The sequence below is a fragment of the Condylura cristata genome, unplaced genomic scaffold, assembly GCF_000260355.1.
Source record: "Condylura cristata isolate star-nosed mole 26May11 unplaced genomic scaffold, ConCri1.0 scaffold00019, whole genome shotgun sequence".
Classification (NCBI taxonomy): domain Eukaryota; kingdom Metazoa; phylum Chordata; class Mammalia; order Eulipotyphla; family Talpidae; genus Condylura; species Condylura cristata.
Window position 1 is genome coordinate 1,231,019 of NW_004567120.1, and position 27,059 is coordinate 1,258,077.

Genomic DNA, 27,059 nt, shown 5'->3' on the forward strand with positions numbered 1-27,059 from the left:
GCCTGTGCATCCTACTTAAAAAAAAAAAAAAAAAATAGGTGTTAGGCCCGATTTGTGCTATCTCCGCTGTCCTCAACCCTTGCATAGTCTGTTACTCAGTTCTAAGGCAGTCCTACCCGAGAAGAGTGGCTGAGTTATTTTCACAAGTAGCAACAGTGCTGCAGTGCAAGAAATGATCTTCAGTCCATCTTAAAAATGGTGGGCTTACCCACGGGGATTAGAACTGAGATGGAAAAATGCACAAATCATGTAAAAATAAATAAATAAATAAATAAATAAATAAATAAATAAATAAATAATATATATATATGGTGGGCTTAGGAAGTGAGTTTCAGCCAAGGCTCCACTGAGTAAAAATATTGACTACAGTGTTTTAAGACTTCCCTCACTTTTCTCTCTTCCCTCATCCCAAAGGGCAATAAGGAGATCACACCTATCTTCAAAGACCAGAGACCTCAATTAGCTTCCTTACTTACTAGATTGCTAGATTTAACATCCATTAAAATCATCATGACGAGTTTGTAATTTCCCTTTCCTTTATCCCCCAATTTTTCCTTTACATCCTGAGAAAATCAGTGTCATGCCCACCACTTACTGAGACTTTCTTCTCTCATTCACAATAAAGCCCCTCCCTATGGTGAGTAACTGATGGCCTGGGAGAAGAAAAGGAAAAAGGAACTGCTGAAATCAACCAGGGTGGAGGAGGAAATGAAAGGTGTTAGCACTCCTAAGAATGGAGAGGTGCTAGGAATGACAAAGGGTGTCCCAGGGACTCATTAAGAATGTATTTAGAAGGCACAGCCCTCCCAGTTTATAGACTTTGGCCATCTATCCCAAGTGAGAAAAAGGGTTACCAGGACTCCTGATATTTTTTATAATTAACCTATAAAATTTCTGCCCTCATATTCCATAGGTACTAAGACAATTTCTAATTTCTGATGAGCAAGTCAGAAAGGAGGACTGGTTTGGGCAAGCTCTCTAACTGTATTTCATAATCAGGTGAGGTGTTAGGCTTGGAGCCAAAGGGTTGTAGGCCTTAGCTAGCTCAGTTCCTCTGGCAGCTCTCATGAGGCCAGGTGGCATGGACATCAGGATCATGTTGATGAGCATTCCTCAATGGCAGCTAGCTATGACAAATTCATCCCAGCCTTAGCATGCACAAGCCAGCATAGGCCCCAAGCCTCTTGCTTGTTTTCATCAGTGCTATGTTAGTCATGAGGCTGCACTTTCAGATCATTCAACTGTCTTCCTTGCATGAAGCTGGGGTCCTTTGTTGCTGAAATCCAGGCTCATCTCTGGTGACATTTATTATAGCATTGGGGACCCAGGAATTTTTGACAACCGGAGGCCTACCTGAACAAATATTATACCATATTTTAGGGATATTTTTTTTTTTGCCATGAACATGAGGTGCTTTTTATGGGATATAATAATTTATACATATGCTACAGTTTCTAGAAAGAACAAAGGGGATGAGAGGACAAAGCATAGAACTGAAAACAGCAACCTGTGTTCTGGAGAGCGCGATCCCACTGCTGAGCGAAGCTTTGTTAAGCTGGGTGTTGAGAGGCTGTGGTCATCATCTGCTTTCCTTTTCTTCTTCCTCACATGAAGTCTCCACCAGTTCTCCCTGAGGAATAAATACAAAGCAGCCTCCACAGGAGGAGGTAGGCTGTCTCACAGCCTTGTCACTCTTAGCGGAGTACCTCTAAATCTTAACTGGAATATTGACTCATGTGACGAAAATAACAAAGCCATAGATCTTCTTTCCAATAAAGTGTGCAGAAAGGAAAAATGACTGCATGCAATGTCAGAGAGGTCACAGAAGCTATCTTCTCTTAAATTTAACTTTCTGAGTCTTAAGGACCATCTTTCCTGCAAGCGTTTCTGGCCCTCCTTCCCAATATCAGAGAACATTTACAACAGCACCTCTACATTAGATGTATCCTAATCCTAGAACAGCTTTCACAAAGTGGCCTTGTGATTCATCTATTGATTTGAAGTTTGTCTACCCTTTATCTTAAAAAGCTGATTAAATAATAGGACTATGTCTTGTTCTACTTAACGTGTTTTTGAAAAGTAGACTTGTGTCTGTTTTTTTCCCCAAAGCAACACTAACTCTTTCCTTATTTCATAGGCTTAGAAGCCAAAGTACATTATGGGACACAGACAAGAAAAATTTGTACCGTGTAATGAAGGTAGGTCTAGATTATGGAAAAATTTTGATCCTAAAAACTTTTTATGCAACTTTATGCTGTCCTTTCAAAGAATTAGAAAGTGGCAACAGGACTCCATTACTGCTAGGGACATGCAGCTCCCTGGCTGCTGTCACCTGGGATTGCTGCTCATTCTCTTATTCCTAGAACATGACAGACCCAAATAGGATAAATACATGGCAGGGTAGTCAGCAAAGAAAAAATACTCAACAAAGGAAACAGTCAATATACCTGGGCAGCCAACATCTCACTATATGTGCAAACACCATAGCTTTGGTGCTCTCTGGTGGTTCCCATGGCACCCGTGAGGCTCACTGTATCCCATTATAGTCTCTTCTCTTGCATCTACACAGTTGCAGGTGCCAACCTCTTGCTCATTCCCCAATTTCTGAAGCCTACTGTATCTGGTCAACAGTGTTCATTCCTAGCATAGCTTTGGCTATAATCCTAGGTGATTTCAACAGCTATGTAAATGACCATTTGTTGTCTTAGCTTCAGAGAGCTCTTGTCCTGGCCATTTCGAAATCTACTCTCTAATAGGTCATATCATCATAGTTTTCCAACTACTCACCATCAATCTTGGTCACATTAAAGTCTCTTTCCTGTCCAGATTCTTTGCTCATGTCTGACCTACTCCTTCTATGTTGTCTAGATAAGTCCATTTTGGTGTAACTCCTCTTGTTCTAGTAGTCCGCCCATCAAGCAAAGTCAGACCCAGTCAATTAAAAGTTGCCTATGACAATGGCCCAAGACTACTTTGTTTTCCTGTGTTTATAATCAAATTTCTCACTCTGAGATACCAAAAGCATTCTTGTTATTGACCCCTCACTCTAACCTTTTGACCTGACTATTCTGTAAAGAATGGTTTGTCTCCATAATCTTCTCCCTGGTCAGCTTCCTTTGCACCGATGACAATTACAAATCTTTAACATTTTTGTCAAGCATTCTTCCTGACTCTCATCTGTATCTCTGGGTTCCAGTGGAAAGGTAAATTATCTATGGCCAATCTCCACCCATGTTCTAATTCCATAGGTTTCACTGCCCCATTGCTACCTGCATCATCTTTCAGGATCTTACTCCACCTGTTATCATCATTCTGTCTCACATCTACAATGATTCCCTTATCATTATCCTTCCTCATGGTTTGTGCACACACTCAGTTTTCCCTCATATTAAAGCAGAGCTTCTGTCTCACTGTTGGGCCCCCAAAGAATGGTTTAACATGTATTCTACTTGTCACATCTGTAAACAGGAAGACTTCTCATGAAGCAATAATCATCAATCACACTAAATAAGAAATGTGAAGTGTGAGTTTGGTGAGCTGTGAACAGTAAAGTAGAGGCATACCTGTCTGTAGTTAAGGGGATAGCGGAGGTAATGTTGCAAGGGGAAAACTGTAAATACCAGTCACAGGAGCAAGCCTGATTGTGAGGGTGAAGTTTCTGATCAGACAATCATCATTCTGGTCCCACCCAAGGAGCAACTGGCAGCCAACTGCAGCAGCAGCTAGTCAACATCTGCAAGTAGTCAAGACTAGAATACAGGCACAGAAACAAGAATACTTCATGGAAAACACAATAGCAAGTAGAACACATATATGGTGCTTGTGCTGGTACCCCCACCCCCGGCAAACATCACTAGTTGGTTATAACCCTCTTTCACACCTGGCTTCAGAATCCATTTTATAAAATGTAATCAGTCAGTCAGTTGGAGATGGTACTTTGTGCTACACAGAAAACCTTGGCCAAAGTGTTAGAAGGTAGGAAGTAAGCTTCAGCAGCAAGCACACTGAAGACAGCTTGGTCGTTGTAGACAACTGGCGGGGACAAGCTGAGCCCATGGAGATCACAGAGCAGGCGCCCAATTAATGTCTGTTGATGATTCATTTTTTCATTCAACAAACATTTAATGAGGCCTACAATGTGCACCGGATTAGGCACTGTGAATATAAAGATGAATAAGCACTGTCCTTGTCCTTAAGGAATTTAGTCTGGTAGACGAGAGCCATAGACACGGACAATGATAATACAACCTGATAAGTGCTAGGACACTTAGCAGGTTGTATTATATCCATCCGAGTAGGATTTCTTCAGAAGAGCATCACTCCACGTTGCTGCTGGATCCATGATGTCTTCCCAGCCACCAGGGCCTGCTGTTGTCTCTGTCACGCAGTGAGAGTCCCAAGAACTAACAGTGATTGCTGTAATTTATAGATCTCTTATGAAATATACTTTGAAATATACAGACATCCTCCTGGCAAGCCTGAAAATTGTTAGATGAAGAAACTGAGGTTTGGTGAGTTTAAGTAACATGCCTTAGATCACAGAACTAGTAAGCAGTTAAGTGAGGCTTCCAATTCAGTTTTGATCAAACTCAGACATTTTTGTTTTTAGAATAACCTTTATTTGGATATAACACAACTTTTCAACAGTTTACTATTTGGAAATAATAGTAAAGGCCATAGATTAGTGATCAGGGCATGGACAAAACTACTCATGTTTTCCCAATCTGTTTGGCAGAGAAGAGACTTCATGCTAGTGTAGCATTAAAATCTTTCAGGTGAGTTAGTTTTTCATTATTTTTCAAATCCCAACATCTTCACTGATCACATAAAACATAAGCACCTCTAGTTAACTGTCTTCTTTTAATCCTTGTCATGGCCAACATCATTACCAGCAGCAACTGTTGTTGATATAGCATTCAGCGTAATCAGCCTGTCCTAAGTCCTTTACATTAGTGGCTCCACTTAACCCCCATCTTGCCACCCATCATTGCAAACAGATAACTACCACCCAAACAGATAATTACCACCCTCATTTTACAGAACGAAGTCCCACAGATGTGAACAATCATGCTCAAAACCACAGTGTTAAATGTGAAAGCAGATTCCAGCCCAGACCACCTACCCCCAAGGCCCAAATGCTCACCGTACTGTCTCACTGCCCTAGGTAGGGCGTCCTCTCCCAACCCTCTCTTCCAGTCCTCTGAAATAGGCTGTTCTACTGAAATATAACATCTCATTAATCATTCTAGTCACAGAGAGCCAGTCTCTGAATCTTCAGGGTCATTACTGAGTCTTAAATGGGGAATTTCCCAGAGAACATTGTATTCAGAACATTGTATGCAGAAAAGATGAACACAGAATATATTTAGATATTTAAATCATTGAATATTTTTTACGTGGAGGTATAATCACAAACACTGAGACAATACAACTAAGACTTTTTCTTCACTAAGTTGGTTTCAGGTATAAAAGCCACCACTTCTTTTTAAAAATATATACTTTGAGAGTAGTCCTCTTACTGATGAGGCTCAGAAACTTAATAGTACTATGAGGTCTACAGCTATTCTGATGTTTTCCTGAAAATCAACATTTTATATATGGCTGCCCCTTAAAAAGCATGCACAATGGTTTAACTAAGCCCTAATCCAACAGCAACATCTACCCAAGGAAAATGAAAGGATCTTTCATCAAGGCTATGGCTGGGAGTAGGTATGCACATGTTTTCTTCAAAGTCTTGAAGTCCAGATTCTTTGCTTTTCAACACCTTAATTTTCCCATGTTCTGCTTTTTTAATTTTTTTTTTAAGATTTACTTAGTTATGCATACAGAACTGGGGTACAGGCCAGGGGTGCAAGAGCAGTGAGAGAATTCACCAGAGGCAGAGTGGGGAGCAGAACAGACAGATTGAGAAGTACACTGCTGAGGGGAGCAACAAGTGGGACAGCAGAGGTCCGCTGCTGTGCCATGTGGGTCACCTCCCCAGCAGGGGCTCAAACAAGCACTTGAAGCAGCTGTTGCTAACTTCCCAGTGCTGTACCTTAACCCACTGCGGCCCCAAGGAGGGCCCGCCATGTTCTATTGCATTCATTTTTATAACCACGTAAGAGAGTACCCCTTCTCTATTTCTATTTCTAGGCTTAGATCATTTATCATGTTAACTACAGCAGCACCCTTCCGTTCTCCCTGTCCAGATATAAAATCTTCCAGATAATACTTCACACTACTGCCAAAGTGATCATCAAAAACATCCTCTTAAGACACAAAAAATGAAATCCTAATTTCATGGCACCTAAGAGTCTATTCCAAGCCTACATTCTACCCTAATTTCATGAACTGTGTAGTTTCCCCAATTCATCAATTTCCAGGGTCCTTGCCTTTGCTAAGGTCCTTCCCTCTTCTTTTTTGCCCGGCCAACCTTTCTTTCTTTTAAGAAACAACTGATGCATCAGTTCCTCCGACCTCTGGTATCTCCAGACTCAGTTAAACGATTTACCTTCTGAACCCCGCAGTACCTTGTACATACCGCCACTGTAGAGCATACTATAGTGTTGGTAACTCTCTGTGTACACTCTCACTAGTCTGAGAACTCCTTGAGGGCAGGGGCTGTGTCTAATTCATCTCCATATCCCCATCACCCAGCAGTGCCTGGTAGCTCAAAAGACAGCAGAGAAGCTGAAGATGTGGGAGACACAGTAAAGCAGTATTCTTGAGCTGGGGCACACTACAAATATGCTGAATGGGTTAAAGTTGTAGGAAAATGTATTTCAGTTCATTATTGCAAAAGGGGGGCCTCCCTGATGGCGCAGGGGTTAAAGTCAGCTCTATCAAACTATTTCTAGCCTCTGCATCACAAGTTTATCCCTGGCCAGGGAGCTGACCCACACAGCACAGCAGACCTCTCCTGTTTCACCTGCTGCTCCTCTCAGCAATGTGTTCAATCAGTTGGATTGTTCTGTTAACCACTCTGTCTCTGGTGAATCTATCTTCTCATCCCCCCACCTCTGGCCTGTACCCCAATTCTTGTTTGCATAAATAAATTAATGTTTAAAAAAACATATTGCAAAAAGGTCTCAGAAGAGAGGCAAGTTAGTTCAGAAAGGGCTTCCCCATCACTAAGTACAGCTACTTAGAGGTTAAATCTGTTAGTTATGTTATAGAAGGACTTGAGTTAGGATCAAAATATGTTTATCCATAATCTGTGCCAAACGAAGAGCCATCACTAAGACTTTATTTCACAGACCTGTAAGTGAACCGCCACTCCCAAAGTTGTTGGCAGGGGCTGAGGCCTCATTCCCATACATACTAGTAGACTGACTGCAAGCTTAGAACATAATCCATTCTATAGGGGACTACTTCCCAGTTGGCCTTTGAACTTGGAGCAGGAAATAACTTTAACTGCCTTTAGAGTCCACAAGACTCAAGGTAGCTTAAAGCTACTTGAAGCCTTCAATTTGCCCTCAAAAACTGCAGTGCTTTTTTAATCAGCTTTGTCAGAATGCTTAATATAATGTAGTAAGTTGGCATCAAGTATATACTAAAGGACTGAAAAAAGCAATGCAACCATCTTATACCCCATGGAATAATTTTGTTCTTTCTCCCCCTCCCCAATACAAAGCAAAGAATGCTTATAAAGCACCCTAGTTTTTATTGTTACCATTTCCCCAACTATAAAATACGGAGATTGAATTGATCTCCCAGTCCCTATTTACCCTAGAAAACCTCAGAGTTTCTGAGCCTGTGTTTTTCACCTACAAAAGATATATGTAATCTGTTCTTCCAATTTTATCACATTGTTACAGAGGTGAACAAAAATCATGTTTGTGAAAAGCTACTAAATGATCATATGCTATACAAATTTAAAGAATTATTATTGTAAATTGTAACATGTGCAGAGAAAAGTATGCACTGTCATTAGTCAGCAAAATTAATTCAGCAAACATATTCTACCTCTCTGGGATACATCAGAATATTGTGGTAATGATTAAATGGGAACATGTGAAATAAGCACACAGTAAAAATCAGTTTGTTCTGCCCTGAGACAGAACCTCAGGAAATCTGTCCTTCAAGTGCATGCAATTCAACCTCTCCATGCTAAGAAAGTTGTTCAATCCCATCCTAGTGGTTCATACAAGCCTCTAGGTATCAATTCCAAGAATATTGTGGTGTTTGGACAGTTATTCAATCTTTTAAAAATAATTAGAACTATGCATTCAAAAACAGCAAAAACCAACTGTCCTTGACTCCAGGAGAGATCTGAAAGTAGAGTATCACATGCTCTATTTATAGTCTCTCTCACAATGTAAACAACTAATTTCTATGATGCTTCTTATAGGGCCAAAGTTCAAATCCCTTTCTGTATCCTGAACCTTTTCCTGTAGCTCCTTTTTAGTCAATTTTAAAACTGAAACACTAGCTTAAGACAGTCTGAAGGCCTTCAAAGGGTAGATACCCTGTACATGATTAGCACTGAATTCCTACAAACTCCCAAGATGGTGGAAGCACTTTTAAATGAGAAAAGGGAGGTTAAATGGGATGTTGCCAGTACTAAAAACAAGTGGCTCATCACATTATTTTTCTAATATATGAGATCATTTATGAATGTACACAAAATGGGTATGGAGCATTATAAATAAAGGAGGGGTCATGTGGAAGGAACAGCATTATCATACTAAAAAATTACATTTTGTATGACCTATACTCAAGTGTCAGCCTATGCAAATGACAACTGTACTTTTCCTACCAGAATCTTAGTTCCTAAGACATCTGCCTCTCTCTTTCAGAAACTGGAAAAGAAGGTAGTAAGGGGAATATATAGAGACACACAAATGCACATACTACTTAAGACCTGAATAAAAGGAGAAACATACCACAATCATGTATGAGAGTATAAAGATGATAGCTCTCCAAAAATTAATCTATACACTCAATGCATTCCAACGGCAATTCCAAAGGTATTTGTGTGAGAACTTGGCAAGCTGTTTCTAAAGGTCTCCTGGAAGGATAAGAATTAAATATATATATAATATATACATATATACATATATATATATACACACACTGTATATACACTATATATATATATACATACACACACTGAGAGACTTGACTTAGTAAAATTATTGAAAAACAAGGATGCAAGGGACCTCCCTGGTGGTGCAGGGGCTAAAGTCTCAGTACTGTGAAGCTATCTGCAGCCCACAGCATGAGTTCAATTCCCTGGCCTGGGAGTTAACCCGCATGGCGCAGCAGACCTCTCCCCTCAGCAGTGCATTTCAGTAGATCCACTGTTCTGCTCTTCACTGTCTCTGGTGACTTCTCTCACCCCCCACCCCCACAACTCTAGACTATAACCCAGTTCTTATATGCATAAATAAATCTTTAAAAATAAACAGGGATGCAGAAAAGGACAAAAATCACTTTTTTTGACAAAATGTAGTTCAAGTGAGAAATCGTCAACATGAATGCATCACAGTAAATAATTGGATCAAGAACTGTAAATCATAAATCAAGCACATTTAACAAAGAAAATAAGAACACTGACTTACATATAGTATTCAGCCAATACGGTATATATAGCTTTAAGTTCTCTTATTATAAAATAATAAAAAAGAATTACTTTTAATAAACATACATTGTGAAAATCAAACAAAGAAGCAGAAACAATGTGAATAATGTCCCAAAACTTGCCAAATATGATGAAAAAATAATACAGAGATGTAATAAGGTCAATGAATGCCAAATAGGATAGTCAAAGATATTCAAATCTAAATGTATGGCTAAATTATCAAAATGACCTCAGAATCCTGAATGCAGTAAAAGAAAAATCATGTACAATGTATCTTGGGAAATTCACAAGCTGACCTTAAATATATCAGAGACCAGAAAACAGTAGGATGGCAAATTTAAGCTACTGTAATAAAAAGAATGATAAGCAAAACTATCCTTCATACAAGGAAAAACTGTGATATTCCCAAATAAATATTAAAAGAACCTAATACTATCAGACACGGCCTACAAGATATAAAATAGTCCTTAATACAGAAGCAATTCATATGTATATGAAAAGTCAAGAGCACCAATAAAAGTAAATACATAAATGTAAAAGAAGAAAATCTATTTTGTAACTTTTCAAAAACAACTATATAAAGGAAGAACTAGAAGAAAATTGATATGCTTATATTTTTTGCAGATATAATTTACAGATAAGCACAAAAGGGGGGGAGGGAACAAATACTATATATAATTGAAATTAAGGTTCTATTAATGTGAAATTAATTATTGAAATGCTGGACCAACCATGAAACATTACTTGAACAAGGGAATTAAAACCATACAAAAAAATTAACAAAAAAGTGGCAGGAGAGGTAGAACAAAAAGACACACACACTTGGAAAATGAGTAGCAAAACAGACATTAATCCTACCTTATCAGTAATTATTAAAAATAAATTAAAAAATACATTTCAACCAAAAGGTAAAGTTTGGCCCCAAAAAACATTTAAAAATACAATGCTACTTATATGATACACATTTTTGATTCAAGACAAAGTTTCAAAGGAAAAGGACAGAAAAAGACATACCAGGCAGACAGAAACCCAGAGAGCAATAATAACCACACTAATAGAAAAGCTTACTAGATGCAAAAGTATTTTATTATTACCAAAGTATTATTCCATCAAGAAAATTATAGTCATGTACTGTACAGAACACCAAGAAAAAATACCTGATTTGGGAAAAAATAGATGATTCAGCAGTAAAAGTTGTATTGGGTATTTTTAATTGGAGAAAATAAAATTAAATAGGTAAAATCCTCAAATGTTTCTGGCTTGCTGGCAACATTCATCTAACTATTCTTTTTAATATTCCACCAACCAAAATTGTGATGCAGAGGTAGCATCATTACAGAAGAGCGACATGTTGTGGACTAATGCGGTACTACAGAATATCAAAAAACCTGCATTACTAATGACTATAAACCACATTTAAAAAAAAATCCCCATTGGTCCACTTTTACAAAGATCTACATTAGTACCCAGTTCTACTAATCAAAATCCAAAGGGGATTTTTTACTCTTGTAGCAAAAACAGCATTTTTTACTTTTGCTTTATCCCTTTGGCTCATGAAATTTTCAAATGCTATACTTTCTGATAGCAAGAAGAACATGTACTTGCTGACAACTAAGAAAGGACACAAAAAAAGATCTCCAGAACTGTGGGGGAAGATCCATGAAACTACAGGAAAATAGCCACTATAATATGTACTAATAATGTCAACCTACTCTGAAGATGTTACATCAGTGAAGTGGATAAAATTAACAATACTAGAAATGAGATTCTTATCAAGACCTATATATTTGGCTCCCTAGTACTATCAGATTGCAAAGCCAATCTTAGTTTACTGTAACCACACTTAATGGGAGTGGCGAACCTAACCTTTCCAAAGGACATATTTTGCAGACCTTCCTTTAGAATCCACAAAATCTGCAGTTTGGGAGATTCAAGCATAAAAAAATTATCATAAAAGACTTACAGTAACTGGCAAAACAAATTATCACTAATAGACAGTTAAACCTACAACAGCTAAGAATCACAGTGACCCCAAGAACCCAACAATATTGTCTATCATTGGAGCATTGAATTGGGAGTAATAATGTCTGCCAGAAAATTTGCCAAACAACACGAATATATCCTGTGGAAAATTTAGTACCAGTGAACTTTATCATTGTTTATTGTCCACAGGAAGGCACAAAATTTAGAGGTACTGTAAATGGGTAGATATTAAAGGTACCTGTAGGCAGCATTGTTATTTCAAACCAAAAACGGTGGGACTAGATATCCTATTAATCCAAATTATGTTTAATAATAGACACCCAGAAATCTTGCAATATATTAGGCTTCCTCAAAATCAGGAGTCAGCAATGGATTAGGAAATTGGGGAGCAACTCATGACTTTTGCAAAGGACACCCCCATGCAGACAAATGAGGTAGTATATGAAGCTTGTAATGATGGTTCCTCTTATCCACAAGCTGATACCAAATCCCTACCAATTTCAATATATTCCTGATTATGTAGTTAACAAGCAGTCCTGTCAAAGGTTTTTCCAAACCAAATTTATTAGTTAACTGGCAAAGGGAGACAAATTTAGCACAAACTTACAATAACTACCTTACTTCCCAACACAGTGACAAATCTATAATCTAGCAATATGCCAGGACAAATATTTGCTACTGATATGGGAAAGAGTTAAGCTGTGTAAAACTCCTTGCATAAAAAAATGGGAATACATCATACACACTCATGAAACATTCAGTGCACATACTGAGTACTTTATGTTGGCTGTGTTCTTCATACTGAATGTTATCCCTAAATTTAAAAGTCACCTCATTAAATGTCTTTACTATTAAATTAGTGGTTTTCAATGTTGCTAATACTATTAGAAGGAACTACTTCAAACTCACGCAATAACTTATAATGGACAACTAGTGAGAACAAATGATGCACCACAGATATTCACAGTAGTAGTGTGTCTTTGCCCAAACACAACACCTAATTTGAATTAATACGTGAAAGAGTATGGGTGATGAGATCTTACCTAATGTTGCCAGAAATTAAGACAAAAGCAGTCCTCCTCAAAAAATATATAGCTCTAAGGCTAAGCAAATACAGTGCAGTGAACTGTTTAAAAGCTTTGGTGGTGACATACTGTGCATAGTTGCTAAGAATTGCACACCTGGAACCTACTACAAAACTTGTAATTACCTCAGTAAATCCTCTAAAAGTTAAATCTTTTCATTAGGACCCTTTGGTCCTAATGAAATGCAGTTGCAAAAGATCCCCCTCCCAAATGGCACCTGAAATACCATTCCCAATGAGGGTAACATAGAGGGCTATTTGGGAACTCCACAAATTCAATTATTTGCAAGCCTCTAGTATCAACAAATAACAGGTAAATGATTTGATGTTATAGGTGTATACATTGATAACACCACTTAACAGGAAGGCAAACTGTTTGCTGTTAGTGCCTTATCAATGTCTGATCTCCCACAGAAAGTTGATACCCAAAGCAAATAGTTGCATGATTTGGACAACAGATTTCTAGATAGTGTAATTTAATTGGGTACCTATTCATAAAGAATGATACAGCTGTACTAGGCAACAGATGGATTTGAAGTGATTAAACATTGCACCTAAAAGCAACAACTGGCATAGCACCATGTGTGCATATGTATACACGCACACATTAACACAAAGTTCCTAGAATTAGGATGCACTGCTTCTAAAAAGTACATTTTTACTAAAACTCTAGACCCAAAACTGAGAATGGAAGATTCCCAAAGAACAAGGCCATACAGTTACATAGAAAAAAAATCCTCACTTCTCATTTCCCTGAGGAACCAAAATTAGACAAGTTATTATAATCACATGTATGGATGGCACTGTACTTCATGATGCTGCACTTAGCTGCCAACCCACGCTGAAGAAATCAAACTAGAAAAATAGAGGAGCACCATGTTTAAGATGTTTATCTTCTCTACTTCTGGACACCAATCCTCCAGCAGTTACTGTCAACAAAGCCCATACAGCAAGAACACACTCTGCAGTCGTAGAAGGGGCAGAGGATCAATTAGAAAAAGGAGTGTGGCTTTAACATCCTTTCAAGAAACCAAACTTAAGCATTTATTGAAAACCTGCTAAGACACCTTCTACTACAAACGTTGAGATTGTCAACATAAACTTAACTTCACAAAACTAAGATGTTCTGGGCATGTTAAGAATAGGAAGTGGCTACTAGAGTCAAGTCACATAACACAATAGAGACTAACGGGAAAAATACAACGCCGTCCACCAGGGGATAATTCAGAACCACAATGTTCAGACCGATACCAGCTTGCTAAGTGAAGACAAAAAATGCTGGCGCTAGTCCTAAAGCAGTGACTCATCCAGTTGCAGGAAAATTGCCCAGCAATTTTCCAAAGTCAATGGGTGTTAAATCTATTGCAAACATTGCAAACATGGCTTTCAAAGTCAACAGGTATTCATGCTACTGCAAACACGGTTTCCAAAGAGCAAGGACACTACGGGCCACAAAATATTAGCGCCTTTTCAGAGATCGATACGTTAGAACAGGCACGAAGAATGTTAGCACCTAAAAGACTATGGCATGTTTGCTATGTGAACATATTTGCTGACCTTCAGTTCATAACTCCCACTTGAAGTTTTGCTGCCTAGCTCTCTTATTTACCAAATAGTATCATTAGGCAACTCTAATTTCTTCTTAGTCTTGGATGTGTGCTCCCAGAAAGGGTTGTATGGAGACTAAGCCAGACCAGGATACCTTGTGTTTCTAATCCACCTGCTGCAGTCCGAGAGAGGTAATAAAGGTGAACTAACCTTAGTGTCCAACGGTGAGAAATCTTCTGTGCTGCAGCAGGGGGATCGTGGAATCAGTAAAACAGGCAAGCAGGGAAATGGACTCATGAATCCCACCCATAGTCCAAGGACACGGTACAAAGTATTTATTCCCCCCCTTTTGTGGAAAATTCGCCCAGTCTGTAGTTCCCCATGCACCAAACAAGGTATTTTTCACTTAAAAATGTGACTTTGTGTGCTAGAGTCTATAACTGACCATGTAGAGGCCAGTTTTATTCCTACCTCTACCAGCATGCCACTTTTAAACAATTATTTCCTTTCTTCCACTCTCAGCATGTGGTTGATAGTTGAGATGTGAACCAGTTAAGTGCAAAGCTTTTAGGGCCTCTCTAAAGACTAAGCACAGCACTTAAAAAAGGGACAGATAATTCCGAGCAGGGTACTGAAAAGCATGAGGTGCACTGTCATGGCTGGCAGACATCCAGGATTACCCTTTATCAATGTTCATGGGCATCACAAAGCTCTTCTGGCTAAGTGTACCATAATGAAAGGTATCAGGCTCATTCCTCCTCCCGATGAAAGCAGGGATTCTCTTTGTTCTCTTTATTGTCAATCTTTTCTGGATTATTCCGGAAATAATCCAGAAGGATATACAATCATCCTTCTTGTTCAAAACCATCTCACTGAAACCTTTGCCCCATGTGGTCGTAACATACAGTGTGGATTTCTTAAACCTTTTATTTTGGAACCTCATCCAAAACCACCTAATTCTGGAGAATGCACTGAATATTATACCAAGTTAAAAGGCAGTGAGTCCCTAAGATGAACACCAAGAGTCCAGCATAGCAGTATCTGCCTGGACAGCCGTCTGGTCCTATGAGCAGGAGCCAGTGAAAAGTAGTTAACCCAAAAACATCCTGTCGAGAAGGACAGCTGGAATGTCACCAATACACATGACACGGAGCACTTGGGGGGACTCAGGGCCTTGCCTACTTAGTATAACGTTCCAGTGGGGACCAAACGCTGGGTGCTGGTTCCTACTGTCTCGTAGAGGCATTCTCATCTTCTTTTGAAGAGCTGGCTTCCTGTATTAGGCGAACGTAGTTCCAGTATCAACTAAAAAGTCTCAGTAAGTTAACTTCTCTTAACCTATCCTCAGTGCAAGACATGGGAAATAAGGAGTGCTTACATTTCTTGTTGCAGATGATCTATGAACCTGTCTACAGGTTTATTTGCTGCTTAAATGTCCTCTACTTACCAGACAGCAACCTTCTTGGAGGCATGTGACATCCACACAAAAAAATTGTAAAAGATGAAATAAAAACCCTGAATGTTCCAATCCCCCATTGTATTTTCCTGTTCCGCTTTTATCAACCCCCAAATTGAATGCAGTAGTAGGGGCCCAGACCACAATGGTAGGATGCAGGATGGACCATGAATCCCAAGAAGTCAGGCAGAGGGTAGAGAGGACACTTGGATATGATAATGAAAGCATCTGAAGTTGGCACGTCTACCTTTATAAAGAAAACGAGGCTCGTGAACTGCATTTTCAACATAAGGAGCCATCTGGAAATCAAGCAGGGAAGTGGCAAAGGACTAATTTCTGTCAGAGCCACTGTTAATAACCACAGTGCCTGCTAAATAGGCCTTGATGGTAGCGCTGTCACCATCCCTGACTTTGAAGGCACTCAGTTGGTTACTGACCCTGAATGCTTCACACTACAGGGTATCTACCCATACCCCCATGCTGCCCCAAACACTTCCGCTGCTGCTCCCCATCAGCCTGACAGCACAGCCCCAATCCAAAGGAAACCACCCCTTCTCTATGTCTGTGGTGGCTTAAACAGAGCCAGAGCTGTCATTTTCCCAGTGCCTGACGTCACACAGAGCACACACAACTGCTAACTCCGAAAACATACAGAACCAGACCTGGCTTAAGGAGGCAGAGGTGGGGCTGGGGCCTGTCAAGGAGATTGGGAGAGGTGGAGATGGCTGCTGAGAGCAGACTTCTTAAATTGGCGCTCGATTTCTTGAAAACACTATGCAGTTTTGTCTTCTTTGAAAGAGCCCAGATGGGTTCCTCCATCCCTTGCCCTTTCCCAAACCTTCATATCCCCATTCCTAGCATCTCTCCTACTCAGTAGCTCTCAAACAGACTGCAACAGCACCGACCTGTGTGACAGGAGATGTTGAGCAGTGTGCACTAACCTACACCTATTCCCTATCTCCAACCGTTTTTTAGTAGATGAGAGGTCATGACTCGAAAGCCCCTGAAACATCAAAAGCAAATGTACTGCACCGGCTCATGTGATTTGCTCGAGCTTTTAATTGAGTTTTGGGAGGCTGGACAAGCCACTCCACACCAGCCCCCAGGTCCTAATGTTCACACATAAACAGGCAATCTGTGCAGCTCTAATACTCTATACAATATGGACCTGTATTCTTTTCTTTCAAACCACAGATACCTTACTTTAAGGCTAACGAGGGCACTGCCCGATCCAGAACAACTCTGGTGATAGCAGAGGGCCCAACGAATCAACTTCATCTATCATCCGAGTCACCAGCTCTTCTGAAGCAACAGTAAGAGTATGGAAAAAAGTCTTACATCAAATTGAGACTTTGTTACTACCCTGCTCCTTGGACATAAAGGCACCATCTTCATTCTCCCTAAAGTTATCTCAAGGTTTGGTGTGAGGGGACACGCAGCATCCAGCGAGAACAATGTAAGTAATTATAGTGCTTGACATTTGACATTCCTCAGGAGTCAGCATGTAACAAAGTGACATCCTGGATGGACGAACCTAATCCCACAGGATTGTGAAAAATGAGGGAGTGGTATGTAAAGTTAAAAGGTAAACAGGATCGGACCCTCCTTGGTGGCGCAATGGGGTAAAGTGCAGCGCTATGAAGCTATGCACAGCCACTGCAGCAGAGTTCCATTCCCAGCTGGGGAGCTGACCCACAGGGCACAGCAGCACAGCAGACCTCTCCTGTCTCACCCGCTGCTCCCCTCAGTAGTGTATTTCAGTCTACTGTCTGTTCTGCTCCCCACTCTGTCTCTGGTGAATCCTCTCACCCCCCCCCACCCTGCACCTCTGGCCTGTACCCCAGTTCTTGTATGCATAGGTAAATAAATCCTTTTTTTTTATTTTTTTAAAAAAAGACAAGCAGGAGAAACCTACTGAGGGCTCCCCTAAATCATCCTGCTTACCCATCTGGGTAGGCCAGCTCAAAATACCTGCTATCTAAAGCAAACATTCTTTTATGGAAAAGCTAAGTTGCTGCTAAGTACCTGACTTTAAAACATCATAGGCAGAAGCAGGGAGGCCAGGGACATAAATCAGAATAAAAACAAAAACTACAGGGCCCTCCCTGGTGGCGCAGCGGGTTAAAGCACAGCACTGAGAAGCTAAAGTCACTTCTGCATGAGTTCGATCCCGCCCCTGGAGGTGATCCACATGGTGCTACAGACCTCTCCTGACCCATCTGCAGCCCCCCTCAGCAGTGTGCTTCTTAGATCTGACTACTCTGCTCCCCACTCTGTCTCAGGTGAAGCCTCTCACTGCCCCAGCACCTCTGGCCTATACCCCACTTCTATATGCATAAATAAATGTATTTAAAAAAAAAAAAAACAAAAAAACCCCAAAAACTACAAGTAGGCCCAACACACACAACCACTATGTAAGAGAGAAAAGGAGAAGTCTTAAAATGATACAGGAAAAAAGGTGAACTTTGACACCACAGGGCACAAAACTCATTCATAAAAACTACAAATGCCCTTTGGTTTTCTGGTTTTAGACACAGGCCTCAAAAAATCAGAACACAGAAGCACCTTGTATGATACCACAAACTACAGTCAAATTGTTGGTGCTCCTGAGATCCCAGGAGACCATGAGTCCCACTCCCAACATTATTATTTCAAAAGAAAATTACTCCAACACTCACCCCATCTGTTTTGCTGAGAGTTCTTTATTGTAAGCCTGCCAGTTTTTCTAGGCAAGTGGTTAAACTCTGAATATGAAGAACTGGAGAAGGAGGAGATGAGAGGAAAGATTATAGAAAAAAGGAAAAAGTGTTAAGTCCTTTAGATTGGAGAGACGGGGAAAGAAGGAATGCCAACTGCACATGTCGGGGGCACAGAGGGACACGAGGAACCTGTGTGCAGGAGCTAAGTGTGGAGCCCTGTGTTGTGGTCACCTGGATACAAATTCCTGCTCTGCAAATGACTTGCTATGTGATCCCTGACAAGTCACCTAGATACTAAACTTGCCTCTAGTTTCCCATCTGTAAAATATGGAGTAATATTATTCATAAGCATGTAAAGAAAAGGGTTACTATCAGGATGAAACGCTTTATATATGAGCAGTGTTTGACAAGAGAGTATCGAATGAATGTTAGTTACTTTATCTAGCGCGCAGCAATGTGGACCTCAGTTTCTGTGCTTTTCTGTTTCAGTCCTGACATGAGAATGTTACTTTCACCTAGGGCCACGTTGCTAGGTAAGAAACTGTCCATAACCATTCATGCCTGGTGTAAGGAACTATACACAATACAACCAATGTGATTTGTGTATGACTTGAACCTGAAAATGTTAAGAGCTAGAAATTCAGAAACTTCAAGGACAAGTCAAATTGGGATGCTTCTCAATCCCAGAGAAAGGAGCAAAAAGACTACAGTCAAGCCTGAAGAAATAGTCTGACTCCCACAGCCCACCTCCTTCCTACCCTTTTGAAGCAGGTCTGTCAGGCCAACGAGCACTAACAGTCCCAAGCACTAACAGAGGAGAATCTTTGATGAAGTGACAGTGCTCAACTCTCCCTCTGTGCATAGCATTTTCTTTCCTACTAAACACACACACACACACACACAAAACAACATTTAGAAAAAACTGCCTGAGTGGGGGAAGCTAACTTAATTTCAGTTGAATCAACTGCTTGTCTGCCAAGGAACCAACCATGTGTATCCCCCTTAGGCAAGTATGAAAGTACATTCACGTGATGTGATGCAGGCACTGGGAACTTTTCATCGATGTGAATGTATATATCCTTGGATATATATGAGCTAATTATAACCTAAACAATTCAGGGCTTTTCTTGGAGTGTAAAAAGACATGAATTAAGCCTTCAAATTCAAACCATAACTTAAAGGAATTGGGACCTTGTTACAATTATATTTTCTCCAAATCACATTTTGATTATCTGTACAATATACCTATTGATACAAATGACAGTTAACTCATTAAAGGATACCAGGAAGAGAATATCTGCAAGGCCCTTCGTAGATAATAATAAATGGGACCACAGACATGAGATACACAGTTTGGGCACAGTAAAGCTTTATTATCAATTGGTTTTCTTTAGTATCTACCAATAGGACAATTCTGTAGTTTAAGTGAATAAAAATTCTCCCCTTTTACAGAAAGAGAGCCCTCTTCCCAGCAACATCCCAGAGTATGGGACAGAATGATTTCTCACCTGATATAACTGCACATTCCTCAGTGGGCAAGATGGGAAGTCAAATGGAGGTTGATGACCTTAAGGCAGAGAGGCCTGAATTTCCAAAGCTGAACCTGGAAAGAAACATCTAGGGCAAAACAGTTGACCCAATGGCTCGATGGCTCCCAGAAATCAATCTATCCTGGAACCAAAAGGCAGTTCTTTCCTTGGGAAGACAATGGAGTACTTTGGAACAAATCTTGTTATATAGGGTTTCTTCAGTGGAATGTGGTTAAATTTCAGAATATGTGTATAATAAAGTTGTTAAGAAGGAGACACCGAGACACCACAAGAAGAAATAGCAGAGAGGTCAAGGATACTCAGTAAAGTCCAAAAGAGGGCTCTGTATTAATCTGGAGTAATTAAAAATATAGGCTCTTGCATCAGAAGATGTAAGTTCAAAAAAGGAGTCTACTAGTTGGTCATTCTTAGACAACTTTTTTTTAAAAAAAAAAGATTTGTATTTTAATTTATTTATGTGTACAAGAGCTGGGGTGTAGGCACTAAGCGTGGGTCAGCTAATCCTAAGCAGCCTGTTGGGCCACCATTTTGTTACCTACAGTTTTGTATTCCTCAGCAAGGTCACAAGGGCCCTGTCAATTAGATATAAGAGCCCAACCCTACAAGGTGCCTTTCAAATCAGTGAAGAGCAGAAAGCTTGAAAGCTTGATCACTCTGGGAAGGGTATGTGTGCACCCAGAGGTATGACTGGGAACACCAGGGGTAGATGACTGATGCATAACATGTATTCGACTTAAACATAACAAGATATGACCCGGAATGCCCAGGGGGCCGAGGACCAATGCTGACAAGCCCCCCCCCCCACCCCCAAACTGATCAGTGGATGGCCTCTTTAGTAAGCTTGAAACCCTGGATGGGGAACTGGGGCTTGATCTCAATTACAATAGGGAGTCATCAGGCAGTCAAGGAATGCCTGGAGGACAGACTCACAATCCCTACTACTATAGATGACAGCACATTTTCTAGTTCCCCTTTTCCTCCTCCTTACAACTGATACTGTATGATTATTCTATCAATAACAAGGCCAGATCTTGGTCGCAGCAGCATCCTGCACTGTGCAGCTGCTCCACTTTATCAGTGTGGTGCTGCCTACACAGCAGGCCAGAGTTGTGGGGCTAGAATTCACCAGAGACAGAGCAGGCGGACTGACTGCAATACATTGCTGAGGGGAGCAGCGGGCGGGAAAGGAGAGGTCTGCTGCGCCAGGTAGGTCAGCTCCCTGGCTGGGGAGTGAACTCAACCCCATTGTGCCTCCAGGGAGGTCCTCTTAGCCAAATCTGGTTTGATAACTTCTCTTTGGAATGTAATAAAAGCAACATTAACATTAGTGGTGGTGAGATTAGTACATCAATTAAAAGCAATTAGAACAATTCTAGGTTTGGCTATTTGTAAAATGAGCTGACCTTGGGAGAATATGGTCTTTTTCAAAGGTCATTTCTATATAGGTCATTGCATCTGCCTTGTTTAAAGATTAGGTGTGGAGACATTGTCACATCCAAGAGCACTACTAGAGAGGCACCTTACTTGACCCTGGCATTGGCATTCTGTAAAGTCTTTGCCCTCACAACTGTGCTGATCCAGCATTTAAATGGAAAAAAAATCCTTAATAAGAGTTCCTAATCTGCATGGGAGCAGTCACCATGGGACAATGAAAAAGATCTCATTTTTACATCTAACTGAAATATCATTTGTACAGATGATAAAATAGAATCTACAGAGCAGGGCCTTCCTGGTGGCCTATGGCTTAACTCTCAGCACTATTAGGCTATTACCACTGCAGCCTGAGTTTGATCCCCAGCCAGGGAGGTGACCCACATGGCACAGTGGACCTCTCCTGTCTCACCTGCTGCTCCCCTCAGCAGTGTCTTATAGTCAACCTACCTGTTCTGTTCTTCACTCTGTCTCTGGTGAATGCTTTCACCCCACACACCTGTGGCCTACACCCCAGTTCTTGTATGCATAAATAAATCAATCTTTAAAAAAATAACCTTGCAACATTAAAAGTATATTGTCTATAGTGAAAGAACTCAAGGGTAATCTCACCATCAGGCTCAACAAAGAAAGCAAGGAGTGGTGAATGGCAGCAAAGCGCAGGATGAATGTTTGTCAAAGGGAGTGTGAATTAGTGTGGAGCTGTGTGAGGCTATACTATGAACAATATTGTTCCTTAAATGTGGGTCTGATTAACTTATACTTTGACTTTGGCCATAACAGGTTGCTAATTATGAGATACAAAAGAAGCAAAGGGCAAAAACAAAATCAGGTTTCTAACATGTTCAGAAATAATCCAGGGAGATTCAAAGATGTCTCCTTAGGTATGTGAACTGTATTGTTTGTGTTCAAACTTTGCTGAAAAACAAAAAACTAAAAATAATCTTAATGTTTTTTTAAAAAGAGGGAAATTTTGCAAAAACAAAAGCATGGTCCAAATGAGAGATTTATATGCGCCCATATCTGTTGTGTTGGTAACACTGTGTTGAACAAGAAACGGGAGTCACGGAGCAGGCTCCGCAACGCAGGATGCTGCTGAGGGGGCAAGAGTCTGGCCTTTTTACTGATAAAATAATCATACAGCATCAAGTTTGTAGGGTAGGAGAAAAGCAAGAAAGCGAGTGGTTTCAGAAGGACATGAGTCTGCTGAACAGGTACTTTATCTGCTTGACAACCCGTGTATTAATCTAAACCACACCCAGGACCCCTAGCCATTGTTGCAACTGTCTCCACAAGGCATCCCACTGATGAGTCTCTGGGGCACGTGGCTACACAGCAGTCAACACACCCCCACTCTCCCCTCCCCCTCACTCCCAGTCATACTGTTACCAGTAACTGAAACCGTAAATTGTTATGGGTGGCGCCCCCAGAGGGGTTTCTTGGTGAAAAATAGAGCACCTCAGGAATATTGTAAAAGTGGGGTGGGGCAGCAACAACAACAAAAGTATACAAGGGACTGAAAACCAGGCCGAGTGCCGTGCAGGAGAGGGGGTTGGGGGGGAGAGGGGGGAAGGCTGGTCGCACTCTGCGCCTGTAGCAGTAAGCCACAAAATGGTGGCAGAGGCCACCCCTCCCCACCCCCCCGCATCTCCGAGAGTGCTTGGGCTTACTGGAGCTGCACTTTGTGGGCATGGGCCACATGGTGAAGGCCATCATGCATGGCCTTGTCCAGGTAGTCCTTTTGAAAACGTTTTGTTAGGCTTGGCAGAGAAGAAGGGAGACCTGAGACAGGTATGAGTGTGGCCATTTGTCAGGTCGTTTGGCCACTACAACTGCTGTCTTGAGTATCGTTTGCTTGGTGCTGTGTTGGGGCATTTCCGCAGCCCAAGCAGCATCTCCTGTTGCATCTTTCAGTTTGTGAATCGCATCCTGACCTATAGTTTCGCTGCCGCGTGCCCACAGTGGCAGGAAGACGCCATCTTGGACACATGGCCTGTTGTTAGGGAGAGGAGCTGCACATCCACAGTGGCAGGAAGACTCCATCATAACAGTCTCTGTGCAGGACAGTACTGGACACAACTTTAGGTGAAGTAAACAGCCATTTTTGGCCTCAGTAACTCTTTTTGCCCCTGGTTTATTAAATAAATCCCTTTGTTGTTGTTCTCTAAGCCTGAACAGTCTTGCAATTGTTTGTGTGCGGGTGAAGAACCCAGACAGTAACAGGTAAACTATTTGGGCAGAGGGACCATGGCCAGTGTAGTGTCCCTTGCTGCCCTGTATCAATACCTCGTGATGTATGCCCATTATCCCAGAGTGATCAGCATCCTGCTCTTGCTATTTGAAAGAAGCCTCATTCTTTTTAGGTGATAAAACTGACCAGGCTGTTTTGAACTTGTATTGGGCGGCAGACTGCACTTAAACAAAATGGTGGCCAAACAGGCAGTTTATGCCGAGACCCACACATACTTAAAAACAGGAAAATGTTTCTGTTAAGAGCCATCTAAAAATGTTATCAAGGGCCCTCTCTGGGGGCACAAGGGGTTAAGTCGTAGCACTATGAAGCTGTCCACAGCCACTACAGCACAAATTCAATCTCTAGCCACGGAGGTGACCCACATGGTGCAGCAGACCTCTCCTGTCCTGCTCCCCTCAGCAGTGTTTTTCAGTAGATCTGCTTGTTCTGTCCCCACTCTGCCTCTGGGGAATCTTCTCACCCCCCTGCACCTCTGGCCTGTACCCCAGTTCTTGAATACATAAATAAATCTTAAAAATTAATAAAAATGGTAATAAGACAAACATACTAGAAAGAAAGGTACCACAAATCTAAGTGATTTTGTGTATTTTTAAAATTGTGCTGGTTTTATTTAAAATTTTTTTAGAATGAATAGCTATGTTCTTATAGTTTTTCCAAACACACTGTATGATATGATAGGGGCAAGAAAATGATTCATTGAGTAATATAGATTTGAACTTAATCCTCCCTGAGAAAACTGACCAAAGTCTCTTAGAAAATTTGAAGGGAATAAGAAGGAAAAAAAGAAAGAAAAGAGCAATTGTTCAGGAAATAGACAACCATTTTACACAACATACTGACCTACATTAAAACAATAGTTAAAGAAAAATATTTTTGAAATCACAAAAATGTTTACCCTATTGTGTTAGTGTTTAATTTTAATCTAGGAAAATAGATAAACAGATGAAAAAGGTATCGTTAGTAGATAAGAAGACATTTTTGTTTACTTTTGGATAGCCTGTGCTAATTTTAATATGGATGCCTCATAATTCCAGTGGACAACCAAAGCTGTATTTAACACTCCAGGGCCAATTTCAAGATTTGTATCCCAAAGTTAAATAATTCTCTCTTGCAGTTTTTACTATCCCCAAGTAAAGCTTAATAAAACATGGCAACAATCAACCAAACCATTCTATGCATGTTCTAGACCTGCACTATTCATTTGTGACACAAACATACTATGCTTTATATACTTCAGCAAGAGTGCAAGGAGAGAGCCAGTCAGGGGCAACTGATGACAGAGCAGAGATGTGGAGCAAACACAGCCAGTGAAAGAAACATGGAGGGTTCCCCGGACGCCGCCACTGCCTGGTAGCTTTCTAGTTTCCCATCCCAAAGAGGCACTCATCGGTCCCTTTAGTGGTTTCCGGTAAATTCTCTATCTAGATCCCTTTCTGCTCACTAACCCTTGAAACCTTGCAAATTGTGACCTCATTGGATTTATCATTTGTGATTTTCCTAACAAAAACCATACTAAAGCTAGAGGAAAAATATAGAAGCGTATAATAGGGCCCTCCCTGGTGAAGCAGTGGGTTAAAGTGCAGCACTATGAAGCTGGCCACAGCCACTGCAGCATGAGCTTGATCCAAGCCACGGAGGTGACTCACATGGCACAGCAGACCTCTGCTGTCCCGCCCATTGCACCGCTAAGCGTTGTATTTCAATCAGTCTGCCTGTTCTGCTCTCCACTCTGTCTCTGGTGAAATCTCTCACTCTCTGCATCACTGGCCTATACCCCATTTCTTGTAAGCAAAAATAAGTAAATCTTCAAAAAATAAAAAATATAGGGCCTTTGCTGGTGGTGCAGTGGGTTAAACACAGCACTATGAAGCTAGCCACAGCCACTGCAGCAAGAGTTCGATCCCTGGCCAGGGAGGTGACGCACATGGCGTGGCAGACCTCTCCTGACCCACCTGCTGCTCCCCTCAGCAGTGTACTTCAGTCTATCTGCTTCTTCTGCTTCCCACTCTATGTCTGGTGAATCCTCTCACCCCCCACACCTCTGGCCTGTACCCCAATTCTATATGCATAAAAACAAATCAATCTTTAAAAATTTATATATAGGGGCCCTCCCTGGTGGCGCAGCGGGTTAAAGCACAGCACTGAGAATCTAAAGCCACTTCCACATAAGTTCGATTCCCGCCTGCCCCGTGAACCACATGGTGTGGCAGACCTCTCCTGACCCACCCGCTGCTCCCCTCAGCAGTGTGCTTCATCCATCTGCCTGTTCTGCTCCCCACTCTGTCTCTGGTGAAGCCTCTCACCGCCCCTTAGCCTCTGGCCTGTACCCCAGCTCTGTATGCACAAATAAATAAATCTTTAAAAAAAAAAAAATTTATATATAGGACCTTCCCTGGTGGCACAATGGGTTAAGGCGCAGCACTTCGAAGCTAGCTGCTGCCAGCAGCTTCAGCAGCCACTTCAGCAGCCATTTCAGCGTGAGTTTGATCCCCCTCCAGGGAAGTGACCCACATGGCACAGCAGACCGCTCCTGTCTTGCCTGCTGCTTCCCTCAGCAGTATACTTCGTCAACCTGCCTGTTCTGCTCCCCAATTTTTCTCTGGTGAATCCTTTCATTGTCCCTGCACCTCTGGCATGTACCCCAGTTCTGTATGCAGAAATACATAAGCTTTAAATAAACATATATATGTAAATATAATAATCTAGTCTTTCTCCCCTGTTGATAACAGAGTTCCAAAGTCAGAGACAAGTAGGTGTCTTGTTATTCATAAGGAGCCCCTTTTGATTACACCTGTTCAAGGGGCTCAAGGTTGGCCCTTAGATAGTTTTGAGAAGGAATAGCCGTGAGAGGACCAAACACATGATTAGAAGATAGGAACTTTCTGTCCCACCTCCCAGACCTCCATGGCAGGAGAGGGGCTTGAGACTAAATTTAACCAAGTGCCCCCCATTGTGTCCGGTGAATCCTCTCGCCCTTCAGTACCTCTGGCCGACAACCCAGTTCTTCTACATCTTAAAAAATATAACCAAAATGTTTCTTAAACTGCTAGAAATGGAGCTTCCATATGACCCAGCAATCCCACTCCAAGGTATCTACCCAAAAGACACAAAAACACGGATGAAAAAAAACAAAAACACTGCACCGCCATGTTTATTGCTGCTCCACTTACAATAGGGAAGACATGGAATCAATCCAAATGCCCAGAAGTAGGTGACTAGATTAAAAAGATGTGGGACATAGGCACAATGGAATATTACTCAGCATAAAAAAATTTAAACTCGTGTTTTTTTTTTTTTTTTCAGCAACATGGATGGAGCTGGAAGGGATCGTGCACAGTGAAATAAGCCAGAAAGAAAAAGAAAAATACCAGATGGTTTCACTTATAGCAGGAGCAAGAGGGACCATGGCCAGTGTAGTGTCCCTTGCTGCCCTGTATCAATACCTCGTGATGTATGTCCATTATCCCAGAGTGATCAGCATCCTGCTCT

The 27,059-nt window shown here is 41.2% G+C and overlaps 1 long non-coding RNA gene across 1 annotated transcript in view; it reads right to left on the minus strand.

The window, feature by feature from the left end:
* Positions 1-271: 271 nt before the first annotated feature.
* LOC105853861 overlaps positions 272-27,059 on the minus strand; it is a 61,344-nt gene continuing 34,556 nt past the window's right edge. The window contains exon 4 of the long non-coding RNA XR_001145611.1: positions 272-1,653. This is a non-coding gene — a long non-coding RNA (uncharacterized LOC105853861). The remainder of the gene's footprint in view (positions 1,654-27,059) is intronic.